At 40.7% G+C, this 22,330-nt stretch overlaps 1 long non-coding RNA gene across 1 annotated transcript; it reads left to right on the forward strand.

Annotated features, from left to right (window-relative positions):
• Window positions 1-18,416: 18,416 nt before the first annotated feature.
• Window positions 18,417-21,498, forward strand: LOC119738915. The gene is made up of 3 exons (XR_005272524.1): window positions 18,417-18,858; window positions 20,890-21,034; window positions 21,460-21,498. It is a non-coding gene; the product is annotated as an uncharacterized LOC119738915 (long non-coding RNA).
• Window positions 21,499-22,330: the final 832 nt, after the last annotated feature.

Raw genomic sequence — 22,330 nt, forward strand, 5'->3', positions numbered from 1 at the left:
AAATCAGCATTCTGGCGGTTCACGATCGCCTGTGTAACCGCGGCGACTTCCCATGCAATTCAATACAAATCAACCGTCATTCGCACTAGCCCTCAGCGAACGCGGTTTTAGTTGATTTTGTGGCCTGAATGGTTGCGTCCCCTTACATTAGAAAACTGCACGGTGGCCTCGGCGTAAACCGCACCAAATATCAGTTCATAGGTGGGCCCATCAATAAAAGCCAATTCACTGAGAAATTCGGAAACTTGTAAAATGGAAGTATTTGTGAACTCTTGCTGCACATGCCATACAGAAACAGTGAATTGGAACAAATTGTTAGCTGATCCTACGCATACAAAACACACAGAGCGTGAACCTTGCAAGTGAAGTGTTTCGTGCGTGGTTCACGCTGCATTGCTTTGAATAAATTGGCCGTCCAGAAACATCGGCATTGTGGCCGTTTCACCCGCTTCATACCGCGCTGTTTTCACGTTCCCATTGAATAACGCACGGTGAGCGGTCCACACATTGCGCTGCATCAACCCCTCAGTGAACGCGGTTTGAGGGGATTTTGTGGCCCGTGCGGTGCTATATCCCTCACATTAGAAAACAGCATTGAACTCTCCACATTTCAGGCCATATCGGTGTTTCTGTAAACGCTGCGCCGACGTTGGGCCAGCTTTGGGCCAGCATCAAAACGGAATCGCTGAGACATTTGGAAACTCGTAAATTCAACCATTTGTTAAAATACATCAGACATGCAACAAATATTGACATGGTAGAAACAGCCATCAGAACAAATTTAGCTATCCTGGATGCGTGCACAAAGCATACACGAAGCGCACACGGCGTGAACCTTGTAAATGGACAATTTTGTGCATGGTTCACGCTGCATCATTATGCATAATTTGACTTCCAGAAAGATTCAATATTTCAGCGGTCCATTGATCGTGTAAGCACTGCAGTGGTCACACCGCGCTGTGTTTTCAGTGTGTGTCCCGTTGAAATTGGACTGTCGACGGCTCCACAAGTACCGCCACATCAGGCCCTCAGCGAACGCGGTTTCGGGGGATTTTGTGGCCCGTGCGGTGTTGCCCCTTACATTAGAAAACTGCACGCCTTGGGACACCTCGACACGTATCAGGCCATATTAGCGTTTCAATGCTGTTCCAAATTTCAGCGACACATTTTGTTAGTCTCAACGCAGATTGAACCCCCCCCCCCCCCCCTCGCCCGGGGGTGAGACGGTTTAAGGAGCTGAACAAATTAACCCTGGATGCTGGATGAGGAAGCAGTGGAGACCACTGAGAAGTTTTCTTGGAAGATCAGCAAGGAGGAGTCACTACGCTCAAAGAGAAGGTAGAATCTCACTCTGTGCTTACAGCACGCTTGCACAGAAAATCTTCGCTATCCCTGTAAACACAGAAGTAATCCTCTGTAACTGATTGTTTACACTTTTGCAAAAGCCGTAATTTTTTAAGTGTCATGCAAAAATGTCTGTTGTAGTGTTGGCAATTCCCATGAAAAAGATGAGTGGCTAATCTAAGGGCACTTACTTCACAATTACGCAAACCTACTCACTATAGCAGAAACTAGCGTGAAATCCTAAATACACAGGGGTGGATCTAGTTTTAGCTGGGGGGTGCGATGTCAAGTTGGGGGGAGGGGATCTGGAAAATGTTTCGATTAACCTCCTTCTTTCAAATTTGTAAAATCCTTTTTCCTCATTAACAAAGTAAGCCCCCTAGCCTGCATTATAACTAATTCGTCTTTGGTCACGATATTTAATACTTGATGAAATATTCTTCTATAAAACAATTTCACAAAAATGGAAAAAACAACAATATATCCTCCTAGCCAAGATCGTTAATATATCCTCATTAATTCCTTTCAAAAAATATCCCCTTGCCAAGATGGTTATAGCTTTCTCCATAATTCCATTCTGAAAATATCCTCCTAGCCATAATTCCTTTCTAAAACAAATATGGTAGCAAGCCCTACGCTAAGAACCGGGGCACAGGCACTCATGCAGGTAGGCTTATGAGGGGGATCAGGGTCAGACCTGAGTATGCGTGGATAGCTCAAGTTTTCTGCATTTTGATGAGTTGTGTACCTTTTGACAACTACACACGTTTCAGACTAGCATTCAGAGAAGTGCCAAACTAAATTATTCCAAAGAGTTGAATTAAGTTTGACGTTTGAAACATTGAGGAGCAACTACACATAAAAGTCGTCCAAAGATTGAGTGTTGCAGTCGTTCAGAATGACTCCAGCGTCTAATCAATGGAAAATTAATACAAGAACTTTGCCTGTGTTTGCAACTTGAATCTATAAGCTGAGTTTAGTTGAGTTTAATAAGTTAGGGACTCTGGAACACCAGTTTTAAATGGATTGAAGTACTGTTTGATAATTTCGGTCTTTTAAGTCGAGTCTGCTTGACGAGTGAAGCAGTCTGCGATAAGTCGAGTATGAGTTGAGCATTTTTTTGACAAGTAGACTTCTTTTTACTGAGTACTACTTTATGAGTCGATTCATTTGTTTTCAATGAATCCTGAGGTATTGTATTAGTTGAGTACCTTTTTACAAGTCTTGTGTACCTCTGGTGAATTATTTTAATGAATATTTCGATGAGTATTTTGAGTACCGAAATGTGTACTTACAGTCGAGAACTTGAAAAAGACTTTGCGGAATGAATTTTGATGAACAGTAAGTTGAGTAAAATTTAAGCAGGTCTTTAAAAAATTAAGTCAAAGTTGCAAAATGTATAACAAGATCATTAAACCAGATTTGTCCAGGTTTTTGGCTTTTTGCAGCGCTAACGTTGGTCTTTTCCAAGACCTGGACACAATTTATTCAGACCAAATGCTTTCAAATTTTCCTTCCTGATTGGTTTCCGTCTAGATTGGTGGGTTGGGTAAGATCGAGACCAACACAATCATCAAGGAGCTCTCCAAAGCCTGGATGCTGGATGAGGAAGCAGCCTGGAGACCACGGAGAAGTTTCCGTGGAAGATCAGCAAGGAAGAAGTCACCATGCTCAAAGAGAAGGTAGAATCAGGTAGTTGGTCAGTAGTGCAGAATGATTCACAATATGTTAACTAATGCATGCAAAATAGAGAAAAAAAGTGAAAGTTTAACGACTATCATCCTACCCTATATTTTTAGGCTATAGAAATGTCAAACCCCCAAAACAGATTTTTACCTAACCTACCACACAGTTGTTTTTTATATATAATAGAAAACACCACACTTTTTGTTCTTGGTTGGCCTTATTATTTTAATATACATTTCAGTGTTCAATTCATTTCATTTAGTCTTTCAGATATCTTTCAGGTTATTCTGGATGGCTGCATGTCAAAGGAAACACATGCTTTATGTCAAAGGGAGATAATGCTCTGTATAATTTTTGTTTGTGAACCCCCCCCCCCCCCCAACCTCCGCTCCCACCTCCCACCACCCCCAGGCTTGACCCTACTCATCCCTCACCTCATCTCCATGAAATCCAACTGGTAGAAATGCAGGCTGCGCATCTTTGCCGCCACGGGCAAGAAGGAGCAAATGGACAGGGAGAAGATGAACATGGCCAACATGCTCAGCAAGTTCCGCATCAACTGCTCGGACGTGGAGGTCATCCCGGACCTGAACAAGAAGCCCAAGGAGTAGAGCCTGAGACGGTTCAAGGAGCTGTCCAAACCCTGGATGCTGGATGAGGAAGCAGGGGAGACCACGGAGAAGTTTCCTTGGAAGAACAGCAAGGAAGAAGTCACTACGCTCAACGAGAAGGTAGAATCTCAAGCCTTCCTGTGCTCAAGCACCCCCCCCCCCCTCCACAGAGAAAACTATAAACAAGGGCCATTTGGGCACCATCGTGGCTTATAAATGCTGGTACCAAATACACGATAACCAGCATGAGTGAACCAGTGAAGTGTCCCTCATTCCGGCTTCTGCTTGTTTGACTATAAAGCGCCCTCTTTTCCATGCATGGAGACAATACACTTAGAGCTCTTCCCAGTACCCACCTTATACGGAAGATGGATAGTGCCACTCAATGAGTGTGAATATATATTTTTTGGTGCGTGTGAAAATATTTTTTTTTGTACAGCGGCCGCCACTTATTATGTGGCGGCCGTCAGATAATAAGTGGCGGCCGCCACATAAGTCGCCATAATAAGTGGCGGCCGCTGTACAAAAAAAAATATATTCACACTTTTTTATGTGGCGGCTGCCACTTATTATCTGGCGGCCGCCACATAAAAAAGTGTGAATATATTTTTTTTTGTTCGTGTGTAAATATTTTGTTTGTACAGCGGCCGCCAATTATTATTTTGCGGCCGCCAAATAATAAGTGGCGGCCGCTGTACAAAAAAAATATTCCCACACGCACCAAAGAAAAATATTCACACTCATTGAGTGGCACTATCTGTCTTCCGTAACTTAACGCGTAGTACCTAGTTTTTGTGATTTCAACATACAGGGTGAGCAGAATATTTCGATGAGTATTTTGAGAACCGAAATGTGTACTCACAGACTTTGCGGAATGAATTTTGATGAACAGTTTGTGTAAAATGCAAGCAGGTCTTTAAAGAATTGAGTCAAAGTTGCAAAATGTATAACAAGATCATTAAACCAGATTTGTCCAGGTTTTTCGCTTTTTGCAGCACTAACGTTGGTCTTTTCCAAGACCTGGACACAATTTATTTAGAGCAAATGCATTCAAATTTTCCTTCCTGATTGGTTTCCGTCTAGATTGGTGGGTTGGGTAAGATCAAGACCAGCACAATCATCAAGGAGCTCTCCAAACCCTGGATGCTGGATGAGGAAGCAGCCTGGAGACCACGGAGAAGTTTCCTTGGAAGATCAGCAAGGAAGAAGTCACCACGCTCAAAGAGAAGGTAGAATCTCCTCCTTGCGCTCAAGCACCCCCCCCCCCCCCACCACAGTGAAAACTATAAACTTTATTTTTATTTTTGTGTAAGTTGGTCAGAAGTGCAGAATGATTCACATGTTAACTAATGCATGCAAAATAGAGAAAAAAAGTAAATTTTAATGACAATCATCCCACCTTATATTTTCAGGCTATAGAAATGTCAACCCCCCCCCCCCCCCAAAACAGATTTTTACCTACCCTACCACACAGTTGTTTCTTATATGTAGACCAAAAAAAAATATTTGGTCTCTGGTCAGACCAAAGTTCCGGAATTGACGCGGGGACGTGGCTTTTTTTTTTTTTGCTTTTTTTTTTTCAAGCTTGGATTGTACAGACAAGGCCAAGTTCGGGCAAGGACCATTAGTCGACTAGTGGTTGATTTGTGACGCACCTTACGCCTGCGCACTGATAGCAACGTGCGAACGTCTCTATTCAAATGCTGGTCAAAATGTCATCGCAAAACTTCTGGATCCTGGCTCTCTGCTGGCGTTATGAATACGCACGGCTATTGGTTACCAGCGAAGCAACCAACCCCAGTAGGCTGGTTCCAAATAGTCGACTAGCGTAGTCAATCACCGTCGACTAGACAGAGTTCGGGCAAACGTTAGTTAACCATTGGTCAACTATAGTCCTTGCGCGAACTTGGCCCAAGGTGGGGTACTATTTTGCTTTTTTGGTGTCCTCATGTACATTGGTGTCCTCCATAATTTGCCTTGGTGCTCTCGATGGTGCTCTCTAGCAATTTCCCATTCCTTGGTGGTCTTTGTTAAAAAAAATTGAGGAGATGCGGCAATAGAGGGCGCTGTCGGAGCTACCGCGAAACATTTTGGAAAGAAAAGATTGACGCTCATGATTAAAATCGACGCGCGCGCCGACCAGAGACCGACTTTTTTTTTTGGCCTAATAGAAAACACCACACTTTTTGTTCTTGGTTGGCTTTATTATTTTGTTTCAGTGTCCTATTCATTTCAGGGAGCCTTTCAGAGATCTCTCTGGATGGCTGCATGTCGAAGGAAACACATGCTTTATGTCAAAGGGAAATAATGCTCTGTATAATTTTTGTTTGTGAACCCCCCCCCCCAACCTCCGCCCCCACCTCCCACCACCCCCAGGCTTGACCCTACTCATCCCTCACCTCATCTCCTTGAAATCCAACTGGGAGAAATGCAGGCTGCACGTCTTTGCCGCCACTGCAAGAAGGAGCAAATGGACAGGGAGAAGATGAACATGGCCAACATGCTTAGCAAGTTCCGCATCAACTGCTTGGACGTGGAGGTCATCCCGGACCTGAACAAGAAGCCCAAGGACTGAGAGCCTGAGACGGTTCAAGGAGCTGTCCAAACCCTGGATGCTGGATGAGGAAGCAGGGGAGACCACGGAGAAGTTTCCTTGGAAGATCAGCAAGGAGGAAGTCACTACGCTCAACGAGAAGGTAGAATCTCCTTCTTGCGCTCAAGCACCCCCCCCCCCCTCCACAGAGAAAACTATAAACGAGGGCCATTTGGGCGCCATCGTGGCTTATAAATGATGGTTCCAAATACACGATAACCAGCATGAGTGAACCAGTGAAGTGTCCCTCATTCCGGCTTCTGCTTGTTTGACTATAAAGCGCCCTCTTTTGTCCATGCATGGAGACAATACACTTCAAGCTTTCCCAGTGTCCACTTTACGCTTAGTCCCTGGTTTGTGTGATTTTAAGTCCAGTCTTGCAACATCTGTTAATTGGGTCCAACCTTTGACATTCTGGAGGCTGATTTTCAATAATGAGATTGATCACTTTCAATCCATTTTCCGTACTACTCTCAGTTCATTTGATTTGCCAAGTGCATGGAACACGACTTTAGTAAACATCAATAAATCACGACATTTTTTCGCCTGAAATCTTTTTTTTTTCTTTCAGACCAACAGACAGATGCGGATCCGTGAATTGCTTCTCCAACATTCCCAGGAGGCTCAGCTCATTGTCATGTAAGTACAAACCGGCGATAATGGCCACTATCGGACAATTAACCTATCACGGTGGAATTGCGTCAACGCAGCCGTTTCGCGGATACCGCCATCTTTGAAATGGGGGGGGGGGGGCATTACAATGAAAAGACATCCCATCAATCTCAGCTACTGTTGCATGATGAGACGTATTTTCATTGTAATGCCCCCCCCCCCTCGAAAAAAATAATTCAAAGATGGCGGTATCCGCGAAATGGCTTATAGAGTTGTCTAAGGGGCGTGGTTAACTCGCAAACGGCGGTAGGTCAATGGGTGGCGCTTTTCATGCCAGCACAATTGCTGACGTTTACACGAAATACCAAAAATTCTTTAAAAGCCGCTGGCGAAACAAGAAACTTTTTAAACAAAACTAAGGACACTTGTGTAAAAACTAAAAGTTACTTGTGTAAAAAGGGCACTCTTTACAGAATACTCAGGGGGGGGGGGGTGTTAACCGCTGGTGCAAAAAATGGGGGCGGGGTGAGCAATAGATCTAACAGTGCTTGTGACCCAGTCTGACTGAGCTACTGTGGTCACCTGATTAAAAGTGCTGATCTGATTGGCCAATGTGCACTGTTGATTGACATGCAGGAAGGGTCCATTATAACCTTTTCTTTGATTTCTTGCAGGAGTCTACCTATTCCCAGGAAGCGTACTTGTTCAGCTTACATGTACATGTGCTGACTGGAGACATTATCCAAGGATATGCTGTCAGCAGGGATGCCAAATATGGCATCCAAATAAAAGTCAATACAAAGAAATTCACTTGAAATGATAAAGTGACAAAGGACAGTTCCAACCAGTTGAAAGACCCTTCTCACTTGAATGGAATTCGTACTTTGTTTTGATTGATTTCGTTAAGATTGTTTCTTTACCATCTAACGGGCTCACACTTTCACTGATGTTTTCAAAGTGAGTTTCTTGAATGCAATCAATTAATGCTGATTAAGAACACTGAAAGTCTTCAAATAATTTGGAGTCTTTTAATCAAGAAACACTTGTCGTACTTCTACGGGCTTTAAAAACAACAGCCAACTCCACTTTTTTCATTACTATGGGCACGTTTCTGTTTCAACTGAGAGTAATTAAAATCATTGTTTTTTTTCATAACGAAGCCAAGCGAAAAAAGAGAGTATTTATCAACAATGGTGGTGCTTTTGGTAATCCTCAGAATGAGGTTTTATGCATACTGTTTTCATAGAAAGTCAATTGTTACTTCTACATAATTCTCACATATTATAACGTTTAAAATAATGCAATCATTTAATAAAAACCAGTGTATTCTAATTGCTGTGAATAGCATTAGAATATTTCAAACAATTGTTAATCCAAATGCCAAGCTTAAAGTCTATAAGAAAATCAGATTCAATCACTCGAGACTTTTTTCGTGACATGAAATAAAAATTGATACATGCATGGGATTGATTTAATTGACATTATCTGTGCTGGGCATACAGGGAACATATGGCGAAGAAAATAACATGTTACAGTAAATGCTCTAAAATTATCCAGGTAGGTAGCAAAATATTTTGTTTGTCTGTATGTCTTTTATACTTTGTTTGCTTCAATTAGGATACAGTTATTGTGTTTAATTAATCTGTTTTAAATACCCACTAATACAAATAAGTTGCTTTTATTTTTGGGAAAAAAACATGTTATTTTTTATGTTGACCAAGTGTGGCAATAAAAAAAAATGGCGGTCAGAAACATGGCCTAAAAAATCCAGGTTGGTCGAGATAACACCATAAACACATTTTTTTTTTAGTTGTTAACATTTCTGGATACATATGGTGGCACTGCTTTTATATTGCAAATCTTTTGTTTCTACAAAAAATAATGACCCAGCTTGCTTTGAAAAAATATTCCATCAAAATACTTCTAGATAGGCCTACAATATTAATGGATACCAAAAAAAAATCGTTGTCAAAAAACTTAACGCATACTTTTCACTATATCTCAATACTCATGCATAAAGCTAAATATTTTGTTTTGCAAGAATTTAAAAAAATGGTGAATCCATTGTTGTATACAGATCGGCGCATGCGCAATGCAGAAATATTAATGATAATATTTTTTGTGACATTGTCTTTGAATATTATTTGTTTTAATTCATTGGTTATTGTTTCGGCAAAAATGGAATGCGATTAAAAAATCAGCAACACGATGCTCGTGTATCTTTATGTGTTGGATTGTGTTTATTCGGGGTAAAGGAGGAAGCCACTGAATGAGGTCTTGTGATAGGAATCACTATACGCACTACCGTGCATTGTGATATACATCGTATCTCCACGCTGCAGAACCACCACCGCGCTCCCAGACACCTGCTGATAGTGACTTGAATCATCGCTATGGCCAGCGACAACCGCGCCGCCGTTCTTCCGGAGATGAACGTACAGGCGGCTGCTGGGAGAATATTTGCACACAGAAAACATGAACACGTAGGTGCCCGGCACACCACACGTGAACGTGCCGGTCTCGAGATCGAAGCTGGTACCCGGCAGAAGCGTCTCGGTCGCCTGGAAGGGCAAACGGGTGTGACTCGTAGAGGTATCCGAGAGGCTCGTCCTCACCACGGTGAATGCTACCCGCTGGTTGGAGTCGTCTGGTGCCTCCCCTGGCTCACCCTTTTGACCTTTGACACCAGTCAGACCGGTTTGCCCGACTGAACCTTTAGGTCCGATTAGCCCTGGCTCGCCTGCAATACCAGTACGGCCTTGGAGCCCCAACTGACCTTTGACACCACGTGCTCCCCGCTGACCCCGGGGCCGATATCACCCTTTTGACCTTTGACACCAGTCAGACCGGTTTGCCCGACTGAACCTTTAGGTCCGATTAGCCCTGGCTCGCCTGCATGACCTTTGACACCATGTGCTCCCCGCTGACCCCCGGGGCCGATATCACCCGTTTGACCTTTGACCCCAGTCAGACCGGTTTGCCCGACTGAACCTTTAGGCCCAGTGTCACCTTGAGGGCCAATCGGTCCGATTAGCCCTGGCTCGCCTGCATAACCTTTGACACCACGTGTTCCCTGCTGACCCCGAGGGCCGATATCACCCTTTTGACCTTTGACACCAGTTTCCCCTGTTGGCCCCACAAAACCTCTTGGTCCCATCTTGCCCGGCAGGCCTCTGCCGTCGTCACCCGGCTCTCCTTTTTGACCTGCATCACCCTTTGACCCTTGTAAAATTCCGACAATTGCAGCTGTTTCCTGGCAGCACGTTTGGCCCGTCTGGGACGCAGGACCATCACTGTCCGAGGCAACCGGCCCAGTAACGGAAGCTCGGAGGTTGACGGAGTTACCCAGAAGGAGGGCGATTGAAAGAACGGTTGCCACGAAGATCTTCATTCTGTACAGAATAACAATGATTAAACTGAAACAAATCAGGTGAGAATTTCTTTTAAATAAAATAGTTTAAAAAAAATAGCGACGAGTACAGAAAAAGGAAAAAATGTTGCAACCTGACGTCACCTTTTTCTTCATTATATCATCTCAATGAAGGTCATTCATTGCAAAAATGATGATCAGACATGAATCTGGGACTGAGAAACATTTCCATCTTTGTTAGGAAATACTTTTCTTGATCCTCCATAAACTTTGTACACAATCGCGGAAGTGGCGTCAGGTTGCAACCGTTTTTTTCGAGAAAAATATTGATGTCAGATAAACTGCAGAGTTAGTCTAACTCATGACAATCGGATTTGAAAACAAAACAAAACATGAGATTGAAGAAATCGCTGTTCAGAGAATGTGTTCTTCGTGATAACAGTGACGTATCAGGGGGCTGGAGCTAACATTGATGAAAAGCTTAATAGGATAAAGCGCATTGGAGCTGTAGTATTTTTTTGGGGGGGGGGGGGAGGCGGAGCACATTTTGCCCCTTCCCAGGTCCTTATAGAATAATTAATTAAACATCACCACACCCACCTCGATGGTTCGTTCTTGAAGATCAGGTCCAAGAAGAGATCACAAGGAGTTCAGTGAAGGCTGAAAAACATACGAAGGAACACTGATTACCTTTTATACTTTAGTAAGAAATAATATTTTATTATTCAATTTAGATAAACTCGTGAGTTTTTTTCTCATTTAATTTTGATGGCACAAATTGTTTTTATGGCACATTGTTGGATTTCTCACGACATTGACTGATGCTTGAAATTAGTCCAATATTTCTATTGAAACGTTTATTCAAATCGCCTGCATCTACTTATGACGCAGTAGTAAGTCATTCAAATTTCAATGCCACACCTTGCTCATTCAATATTTAAAAACATGGGCAAGCGTTTTGAACACCCGGTTGAATTTAGCGAAAGTTCGCAATTGTTCAGAGTATTTTCATTCACGAGTAAAAAAGTAGGCATCAAAACGTGACTTGTGCCTTGATTTTCTTGCGCTTTGGATTTCAGTCCCGCTCGAGAATTCAATTTGATGCGTACGTTTATAAAAGTAGCACGTGTTCAATGACATAAGTTGCTTAAGATGTTGCGTTATAGTGTTGCAAAACAGTTTAAAATGAATGACATGGCTTTTGAAAAAGTTTGATCAAGGAATTTACAGCTATTTCGAAGAAAATATTGAATGCCTAACAAATTTCAAAACAGAAGTTTAAAAATGTAAAATGTTAAAGTGATAGAAGAAAATACATTCTGAGCACTCAAAAGAGAGATCTGTATATGTAAACCGAAGTGAGCAGTTTGTTTATTGTTGTAATCACTCTGTGGAAATAAAAAGAGCGAATTATTTAATTTCCTTTCTTATCGCCAATGCGATTGACGTTTAGCGAATCGCTAATGCCAGATTAAGATGACTCCTGATTTTACTGCACTTTCGCTGAAAATGAATACTTCCTCTATAACAAATACGCCTACTCGGTGAAAACTCCAATAAAAAATAGAATGATTTTTTTAGCACGAAAAATGCTGTCCACACGCCTTTTGTTGTTGTAAATATCCCAAAAAATCGAACGCTCTAACTGCGACCATTTGAAGAGTAAACATTGCGACTTCATGAGTAAGTTGCGAAATTGGATGGGAAAACTATATTATGATTCACTGACGTTATAAACAATCACAAACGAATAACAACGTGATCAACGAACAACAAAGAATTAGAACGGTAATTGCGGACACAATTTAGTAAATCATGAGAACATGATTAAGAATATAACATTACATGTATATACATGCTAACTAATCCGCTTAAACAATAACTAGCAATTGATGCAATCAATACTTATTTTCATTAAGTTATTTTTTTACTTTTGCGAATCTAAGGCCAAAAAAAAAAAAAATCGGTCTCTGGTCAGACCAAAGTTCCGGAATTGACGCGGCCACGCGGCTTTTTTTTTTTTTTTGCTTTTTTTTTTTTTTCTTCAAGCTTGGATTGTACAGACAAGGTGGGTACTATTTTGCTTTTTTGGTGTCCTCATGTACATTGGTGTCCTCCATGATTTGCCTTGGTGCTTTCGATCATTTGCCTTGGTGCAATTTCCCATTCCTTGGTGCTCTTTGGTTAAAAACACATTGAGGAGGTGCGGAAATAGAGGGCGCTGTTGGAGCAAGCGGGGAACATTTTGGAAAAAAAAAAGATCGACGCGCATGATTAAAATCGACGCGCGCGCTGACCAGAGACCGACTTATTATTTTTTGGGGCCTAATTGTGAATAGATCAAACAAAATGACAATTAAACTTAGCGTGTTTCGCCATTAGTTCGAGGCACCCTGGTGAATTTGACGAGGAATCTGATTGTCTGAGAATGAAATCTAAATTGATGGTGTTGCTATACAAAAAATGGCATGTATAGCAACGGTTTGAGTGTCTGTATTATCAACATTGCTTTAGTTTAAAGATGCAGTTCCCGTACTATCTTCGAGTTTCACCTCCACAATTTCATTTCAATTGCTATTTTTCTGAAAATATATAATATATTTACTTTTGAATTAGTAATGGAACGGAAAAAAATCCGACAAAGTTTAGTTACTGAATTATTGCTTCACAAACTTTAAATTATTGGCTGTCAGACAATAATTCGCTTCTCGCAGGGCGGGTTCAATTGTGCGCAAAAAATGAAAATTCCTTTGGCATGCAGACGCCCAAAATCGGATCAAAGTAGTTGTTTTTACCTTAATAACTAAAACACATATACACATCGACAATTCGTAAGAGAAACAAATCTATTTTGAATAGCAAGGGGTATGCATCCCTTACTTTGAATAAAGGAAATTGAATTTGAATGCACATTGGACAAATTCGATCGGAAAACCTATATTAATGATAAATTTCCTTCAAGGACGTTCTCTGTTACAGTTTTGACAACAACGTTTATCGATGCACACAAAAAGATAAAGTCTGCCATTAAATAAACGCTCAATTCTGACAGTTGTGTGAGGATATGTCAAATAGCAGATACTCACCTGAATCAGTGTAACGTTCTTGAATTCTCCCACGAAAGGAATCCTCAGCACTCGAGCAGATTGCTGGCTGAAAATAATATCAACAAAAACGAGTCATTGAAAGTCAGATGGGAGATAACTTGGGGGGTGGTGGGGGAGGCATAGCTGAATTGTATCAGTAAAACGCCGCAAAAAATCTCTGTCGGGTGAAATGTGATTTGGATTGATTATTTATTCCGGTAGGAATTCGTTCATCAACGGCCCTGACTAGACTCACGTACGGGCGGTGGTTTTTTTTTTTTGAGAAACATCTAAACAAAAACAAGTTAAAATTAGTTAAGATCACTTGCAAATGTACAGGAAGTGTACTTCACAATAGAACTGGTTTCAAACAACCTGTAAAATTATTCCGCCTGATTAAGCGTAAAATGAAATAAGTAAAATGAAGGCTTTGCTGTTTTTAAAATAGTGTGCCGGCTGGCACACTCTTTTGCGTGTGTAAGCAACGGCATCCAGTTGTGCATACGTTTACTCTTAAATGAGACTTGTATGTTTGCATGGTAAACATGTAAAAAAGAATATAAGGTTTGCGGTAACACCATGTGAATAATTTTGAGTTGTGTGGTTCTGAGAAGAATCAGTTGTTTACAATCATATTATTCCTTTATTTCTTTGGAATTTCATTTCTAAAGTTGTATTTTAAAGATCGGACTTGGAAGTATCTTTTGTTATAAACTTAGTTTGGATTCAATGTTTAAGACTTTGTGTTTCTTAAATTTGATTGAAGAAGTGTATATTTTAATCGATTGTATTTTTTGTTGTTTTATTTAACAGGTTTGAAAGCCATTTTGATTTTAATCTGTAACTTTCTTTGGCACTGTGTTTTTAATTGTTTCAATTCTGGGTTTCGTTTAATAGTTTTACTGTGTGTTGGTCTTGGTTAAGGTTACACTGGTTTGGCTTTTGGTCATTGCTTTAGTATCAATAAAGTTATTTTTCTTATTTTTGTTTATTGAGGAAACCTACATTTTGAGTCACTGTCCCACTTCTTGCATTTCCTCGCGTCTTTACCCTATTCGATCATTAGATTAATTAGGTTTTCTTAAGTGAGTTCCCCCAGCATTTAGTTTTATTTAGTTTAGTCGAGCGGTCCATTTTTCCCGATTACATTTCCGCAAACCTTCGAAACTGCGTTTTCTCTTTTCTCAAAAGTATAGAATGCGCTGAAATTGCAACAGGTTACTAGATATACACCCTATACTTCAGATTTTGATCAATTTTGTTGCTTTTAACAAAAAAAAACACCAAGGGCAAAAGATCCTATGTTCCTCTTAATTGTTCAACATTGCTCGAATTTGAAGTTGCAGGAGTCACAAGGAGCATACATATTCTGCTTTAATTAATCGATCTCATGTCAAAAAATGTCCAAAAGACTCTCATTGCCGGAAAAAGTGTGAGTACATCGAACCAGGATTTCATGTTTGACAATTAAAATAATAAAGTAACATCGCAGCAGGGAACCTGATGTAAATCACAAGTGCGTAAAGTATTTGGAATAAGTACGAATCACGATCAATTTCAACTGTTCTGAATCACAGCAGGGAACCTGATGTAATGTACCCTTGAAATAAAATGCAGCCAAAATGTGATCAAAACCAGTCGAACCTGTACAACCGTGTTGTTGACAATAACATATTCCAAAGATTTAGTTCGCTATCCATAGCGACAAGAATCCAAATGAGTTTGCGAAGAAGTAAAGAAAACAGTCATTATTTCGACAATTTCGTTTTGAGAGTCCAAAATGGAAGTAGTAGCGGATATTGTCAGACAGGAATTCCTCATTCCGAACAACAAAAACCTGATATGTTTGTGTGATCGTGTACGACCCGATCACGGTTTTGAAATGGTAAGAATTATTTTATCCCTTTCTTTCCTTTTTTTTCTTCCTTCTTTTTTTATTCCAGGCAATAATTCTGTACGATTTTTTTTTTCTCAACGGTACATGGTATAAACTGGAAACCTTGAACAAACACCAACCCTGATTCCGAAGTGAGTATATAACTCTGACGTCATAATGACGCCATCAGGTATCAAATTACAAACGATTTCAATGCCACAAGCTTATTGACAAAAAGAACAATCATGTTTACACTTTATAATCTGATAGATTATACCTTGATAAACATTTCTGATTTTCGAAAACAAAATCGTCTGACCTTTCCTTCCGGGGTTATCCCGGTTAAATTAAAGATTTATGCAAACAATTACCCTTTAATTAAAAACAAATCTAATTCCTTCGAAACGGATCAAGGAAAAAAGATGAACTTGAACCCTGGTCCAAAATATTAAGGAAAAAGTTGTGACGGCATCATGACGTCATCGGTTATTTCAAACGATTCATCACGGTCAAATTTACTTCGAATTATAATTTTACAAAGAAATGGTGGCGTTCCCACTTTTTGTAATGTTGTGGACATTGCCTCAGGCAAAAGCTTTTGTTCCCAGACATACCATCTGTTTGTCAAGTGTCAATCGAATGTGTCTCAGAAACTCAAAATATTCATCAGAGAGCATTTTGTTTTAGAAGGGATAATTGAGGCGACTAATCATCATGGCCAGGAGGATATTTTCAAAAGGGATAATTAAGGAGACTAGCCATCACGTCTTGGAGGATATTTTTGAGGAGATAATTGAGGAGACAAACACTCATGACAAGGAGGTATTTTTGAGAAGGGATAATTGAGGAGTCTAACCATCTGGCCAGGAGGATATTTTAAGAAGGGATTATCGAGGAGACTAATCATCACGGCTAGGAGGCTATTTTTTTTTAGAAAGGACAATTGAGGAGACTAACCATCATGGCTAGGAGGATATTTGAGAAGGGATAATTGAGGAAACTTATCATAACGGTTAGGAGGATATTTTTAGAAGGGATTATTTAATGAAAACCATCATGGTTCGGAGGATATTTTTTGAAGGGATAATTGAGGAGACTAATCATCATGGCTTGGAGGATATTTTTAGAAGGGATAATTGAGGAGACTAATCATCACGGCTAGAAGGTTTTTTTTAGAGGGGATTATTAAAATAAAAACTATCATGGCTTGGAGGATATTTTTGTAGAAGAGATTATTGAACACACAATTTATCCATCACGGCTTGGAAGATATGTTTTAGATGTGATCATTGAGGAGACTAACCATCATGGATAGGAGGATATTTTTTAAAAGTGATAATTGAGGAGACTAACCATCATGGCCTGGAGGATATTTTTTAGAAGGGCTAAATGAGGAGACTAACCATCATGACTAGGGGGATATTTTTTTAAAGGGATAATTGAGGAGATTAATCATCACGGCTAGGAAGATATTTTTGAAGGGATAATGGGGGCAGACTAACTATCATTGCTTGGAGGATATTTTTTTAGAAGGGATAATTGAGGAGACTTATAATTACGGTTAGGAGGATATTTTCAGAGGGATTAATGAATGAAAACCATCATGGCTCGGAGGATATTCTTTTGAAGGGATAAATGAGGAGACTTATCATCACGGCTCGGAAGATATTTTTGAAGGGATAATGGAGGAGACTAACTATCAATGCTTGGAGGATATTTTTTTAAAAGGGATAATTAAGGAGGCTATTCATCACGGTTAGGGGGATATTTTTCAGAGGGATTATTGAATGAAAACCATCATGGCTCGGAGGATAGTTTTTGAAGGTATAATTGAGGAGACTTATCATCATGGCTTGGAGGATATGTTTCAGAAGAGATTATTGAACACACTATCCATCACGGCTTGGAAGATATTTTTTGAGAAGGGATAATTGAGGATACTAATCATAACGGCTAGGAGGATATTTTTAGAAGGGATAATTGAGGAGACTAACCATCATGGCTAGGAGGATATTTTTAGAAGGGATAACTGAGGAGACAAACCATCATGGCTAGGAGGATATTTTTAGAAGAGATTATTGAACACACAATCCATCACGGCTTGGAAGATTTTGAGGAGACGAGGAGATTTTTGAGAAGGAATAATTGAGGAGACTTCTCATCATGGCTAGGAGGATATTTTTATTTAGAAGGGCTTATTGAAATAAAAAACATCACGGCTTGGAGAATATTTTTCAGAAGAGATTATTGAACAGACAAACCATCAATGCTTGGAAGATAATTTTTAGATGTGATCATTGAGGAGACTAACCATCATTGCTTGGAGGATATTTGATTTTAACCCTAAAAGGGCCGGGGGCGGAATCCGCCCCCCCCCCCTCAACATTTTCCGTGATAGCCTCTAAAAAAAAAAATTTCGCGACCCGAGCTGTTATGACTTTTTAGCCTCGAGCTTTGCGCATCTTTTGATACCAAAAACATAAAAATCGGACCACGGGTTGCCGCGTAGCGAAAAAATTTCCGGCGCTACGCGCCGTGAAAACTGAATTTTTGCATATACGTCGTGTACACAGAGCAGAATTGCCATTCGTACATATGAATAATTAATTAGCCATAATTCCAAACCCCTTTGACCTATAGTCATGAAATTTCTTGGGTATATCAAGGAAGAGTTGCTCTATGCATGTATTGAGTTTCAAAATTGTTCGTCACTCGATGGCCGAGATCTTAGGGGGGGGGGGCCGAATCCGGCCCCCCCCCCCCCCCCGGCTGAGAGATGGTCAAAATAACCCGGCCCCTTTAGGGTTAAAAGGGATGATTGAGGAGGCTAATCACCACGGCTAGGAGGGTTTTTTTTAACGGGATAATTGAGGTGACTTATCATCACGGCTAGGAGGATATTTTAAGAAGGGATTATTGAAATGAAAACCATCATGGCTTGGAGGATATTTTTAGAAGAGATAATTGAAGTGACTAACCATCATCACGGTGTCACATGAAAATCCGACTCCTATGAAAATCGGACCCCTATTTCCCTATTATTGGTTGATCCCTCGCACGTGACAGGTCACTCTCACGAAACGATCCTAAAAATAGCATAGTGTCGTACTCACGCGTGCGCAGTACTACCAATGAGCCCACATTTCATGGAGTCGGATATTCACGCTACACCGGCAGTTTCACGCATAAAAAAGTACGCCCTCTGTTGGCGAGATTGAGTTAGTGGTAATACCACGTGACAACCTAGCGCGATGTAAATAAACCTTACGCACAGCGCTAGCGATCCCTTTGTTTCGTTGGTGGATTTAAATACCCCGCAAAAGATATAAAAATTGATTGGTTTATTAAAATGAATATGCAACAGATTACCAAATAAGGCTTTACAAACCATCAATGAAGTCGGTTCGCGTACGAATTGACCCGCGTACGAGTTGGTCGCGTACGAGTTGGTTCGCGTACGAGTTGACCTGTATTCAGTTATCTAGGTTCACGTTGATATGGACGAAAGGTTTGGGTCGACATGCTTTCGTGAGATTTTAGCCAATATTGAGGGTGAATAAAACAGGAATTCGTCAAGTCGCAACGTACGAAGTGTACATGCAGTGTCATGGCGTGACGAGTAGGGACCTTCGTCGCCATGTTTTGGCATGATTTCGGAGATTCAGACGGAAATCTCAAAGGTAAGCCTATATAGATTATGTATTTACTCTGCTCAGAAGATGTAGTTTTTGTAGTTTCTCCTTGTTTTTAGCCTGCGACACAAGGATTTTGTGTACGTACGCCGCGCCATGACAGGAAGTTATTTACAGTAATGTTGTACATGAAACAGTCGTAGCGTAGGCGCCTTGAGCTATCCCACAGCACGCACTTTTGGACGACGCAACGACTCGTGTATGTAGAAGACTTTCATCTAAGAAATATTTCTGCCCAGTGTGCCTTGCTAGTTGCAATTACCCAGAAAAATCGTATTCGTAACAAATAATCACAATGCATTCCTTAATCCTAACAGTAACAGTCCTGAATCCTCCAATTTCATTATGATTTTTAAATTTCATGTAAATTTTAGTCAGCGTGGTCAGGATTTGCTGGCAATGGCATGCATCATGCTAGCCCCATAAATGTGGCCTAATACTGGACTGCCTCCGTAAACATAGGCCACACATCCACATGTACAAAAACGTGTCGAAATTGCCAAATTTTGATTTTCGCATTTAGGCTTACTTTGTAGGTTTTTTTTGCTTTAGAAGCATACTCACCCTCTTTATAGGCTAATCAGAAAGTGCTGCCTTTTTCAAATTTCCAGATTCATTTTTACACGTTTGCGTATCAAAATTTCAACATGAAATTTCACAAAAATTAGACATCTGAAAAAGGCAGCACTTTCTGACTAGCCTATAAATAGGGTGAGTATTAGGTGAGTATTAGGACCTCTGCTGTTCACATTATACATATCTCCTTTAGGGCGCATTGCAAGACGTCATGGCCTACACCCTCATTTTTATGCAGATGACACACAACTCTTTGCCACCTTCTGTCCAAGTTCTCCTGGTGATGACACTATTACACACCGTATTCTTGAAACATCCCTGAAAGACATCCAACAGTGGATGACAGCCAATCTCCTCAAATTCAACGCAGTTAAAACACAGTACCTTGTCATATGTTCTCAGCACATCAGACACAAAGTCAACATCTCTGACATACGCATAGGAGATACACATATCGCTCCTTGCTCTGAAGCCCGCAATCTTGGTGTCATTTTTGACAAGTCAATGAACCTTGAACGACATGTCTCTTCTATTTGTCAGTCCTCTTACATACATCTACGACGTATAGCAGCAGTAAGAAACTCACTTACATTCTCTGCCGCAGAACAACTCATCCATGCCTTCATATCATCCAGATTGGATTTTTGCAATAGCCTACTTGTAGGTCTACCACAACATACGATAAAACGTCTCCAACTTGTCCAGAACTCTGCCGCTCGCACACTCACAAGAACGAAATCATCTTCCCACATAACACCCATCTTGCGCAAACTTCATTGGCTACCAATCCAGTACCGCATCCATTACAAAGTTCTCCTTCTTACTTTTAAAGCTCTTCATGGTTTAGCCCCACTGTATCTGAAGGAAATGGTTCAACATCGTCAACTGAGACCAGGTCTGAGGTCGTCGTCATCCAATAAACTGTTTGTCCCGAAGACTCGTTTGGCGACCTACGGAGACCGTGCATTTTCCAGCTCTGCACCGCGTCTCTGGAACTCGTTATCAGACGAGTTAAGGGCAATACACCAATTATCTCTCTTCACACGCCAACTAAAGACCCACCTCTTCAATCAGTTTCTTTCTCACACATGATGACCTCTACCTTCACACACACTGACTTTTCACTGACCGGCGCCTTTGAATGACTATTTTTGTCAGATACTGTGCGCCTTACAAATGCTTTGTTATTATTATTATTATTAGTATGCTTCTAAAGCAAAAAACCCCTACAAACTAAGCCTAAAATGCGAAAATCAAAATTTGGCAATTTCGACACGTTTTTGTACATGTGGATGTGTGGCCTATGTTTACGAAGCAGTCCAGTACTAAATAGGCCACAGTTATGGGGCTAATGTAATGCATGCTCTTGTTCTTGTTGTGTACAAACACAAACGTCACGTAACTGTACATGAACTTGAATGTGTACTTTAATTTGCCATCTAGACCTATTGGTTGTCTCTCGGACGCTGTGGAGGAGGTTTGCCTACAGTTCTTCTTATGCGGAGTGTACGGCATTCCACCATGACACGCAGATGACGTACCCTGCCCTGACGAAGGATACCTTCAGAAAATTTGACAATTTTCATCGGTGAGCATCTTGATATTATTTTACTTAGAAATTGATCATGGCATGTATGTACATGCATGTACATACATCATGTACAAGTACATGTTTACATGTACATTGTACATGTATGTCTGTGCCTATAGAAAAAGATAAAATATGAAACTTTCTTATCTTCTATAGTTTTTAACACTCATATTCAGTGCAAGAAAAATCCCAGCAAAGGCACATACAACAATCTTGAAAATAACCTGGCAATAATTTTCAACAGAGACTTTTGAGACGCTTCCTTTTACCTGTCCTTTTCATTTTTTTTACGTCACATTTAACCTAATGAGCACATGTTCAAATTGATGTTCAGAAAAGGACTGGTGTATTTGCTGCCACCATGCATCTCAAAGTATCCCTTTGACTTTGTTCCATTTGTTATATTCTTGTTGTGCTTTCAGGTTTTGAAGAGTTTCCTCCTATTTCTGGATTGAAGATGGCAACGACATGCATGGCCGGGTATAATGGACGAGCTTTGGATTCCTCCGCATCTGATCTGTACTACCCACCCATTGCAATTGAACTCCGTATCAGTTCCTGACCATGCCATGACATGGCCATGTTCATTCAAACAGCCCAACCCCCACTCTGAACCTTTCTAAATAGTCCATGGTGTGGAGTACATGTACAAATACTTTTAGTGTGATCTGAATTGGGAGTGGTAGGTGTAGTCTGTTCGCTGCCTCCCTGTCCCAGATGCTTGAATAACATAGTTGACTTAAACATTTCATAATGAATATCTTACTGCCGGGGGGGTTGAGAGAATTGAGATAGTTTGGGAATTTCGGAGATAACTGGAGGTAATCTTTGATCAGGACAGTTTCTGTTTTGTCCTTATTGCCATTTCAGATGGTATATATCTTGTCAATGTCACCACAAACTGACACTTGCGCACACTTGAGTATTTACAGATTCGGGATATTTTGGGTTTCACAAAATGACATCCCCCACAGTGCAACACTTTTAGAGTGCACCCATGCATTTTCGGTTTCACGAACTGACACTGATCTTAATTTTACCAATTAAATCGCTTTTTAATGAAAAATTTGTACATGTATAATCGCACAAGTACACGGATATTGCCGCATCATGCTTGGGTGTCAGTTCGTGAAAACAAAAATGTACGGGGTGCGCTCTAAAAGTGCCGCACTGTGGCGGATATCAGTTCGTAAAACCCAAAATATCCCGGTTCTGTAAACACGCGCGCGAACAGCGCACACACGGGTGCGAGAGTGTCGTTCGTAGTGACGATGACAATCTGTACCTGATTTC

Source organism: Patiria miniata, unplaced genomic scaffold, assembly GCF_015706575.1.
Source record: "Patiria miniata isolate m_02_andy unplaced genomic scaffold, ASM1570657v1 HiC_scaffold_10, whole genome shotgun sequence".
NCBI lineage: Eukaryota > Metazoa > Echinodermata > Asteroidea > Valvatida > Asterinidae > Patiria > Patiria miniata.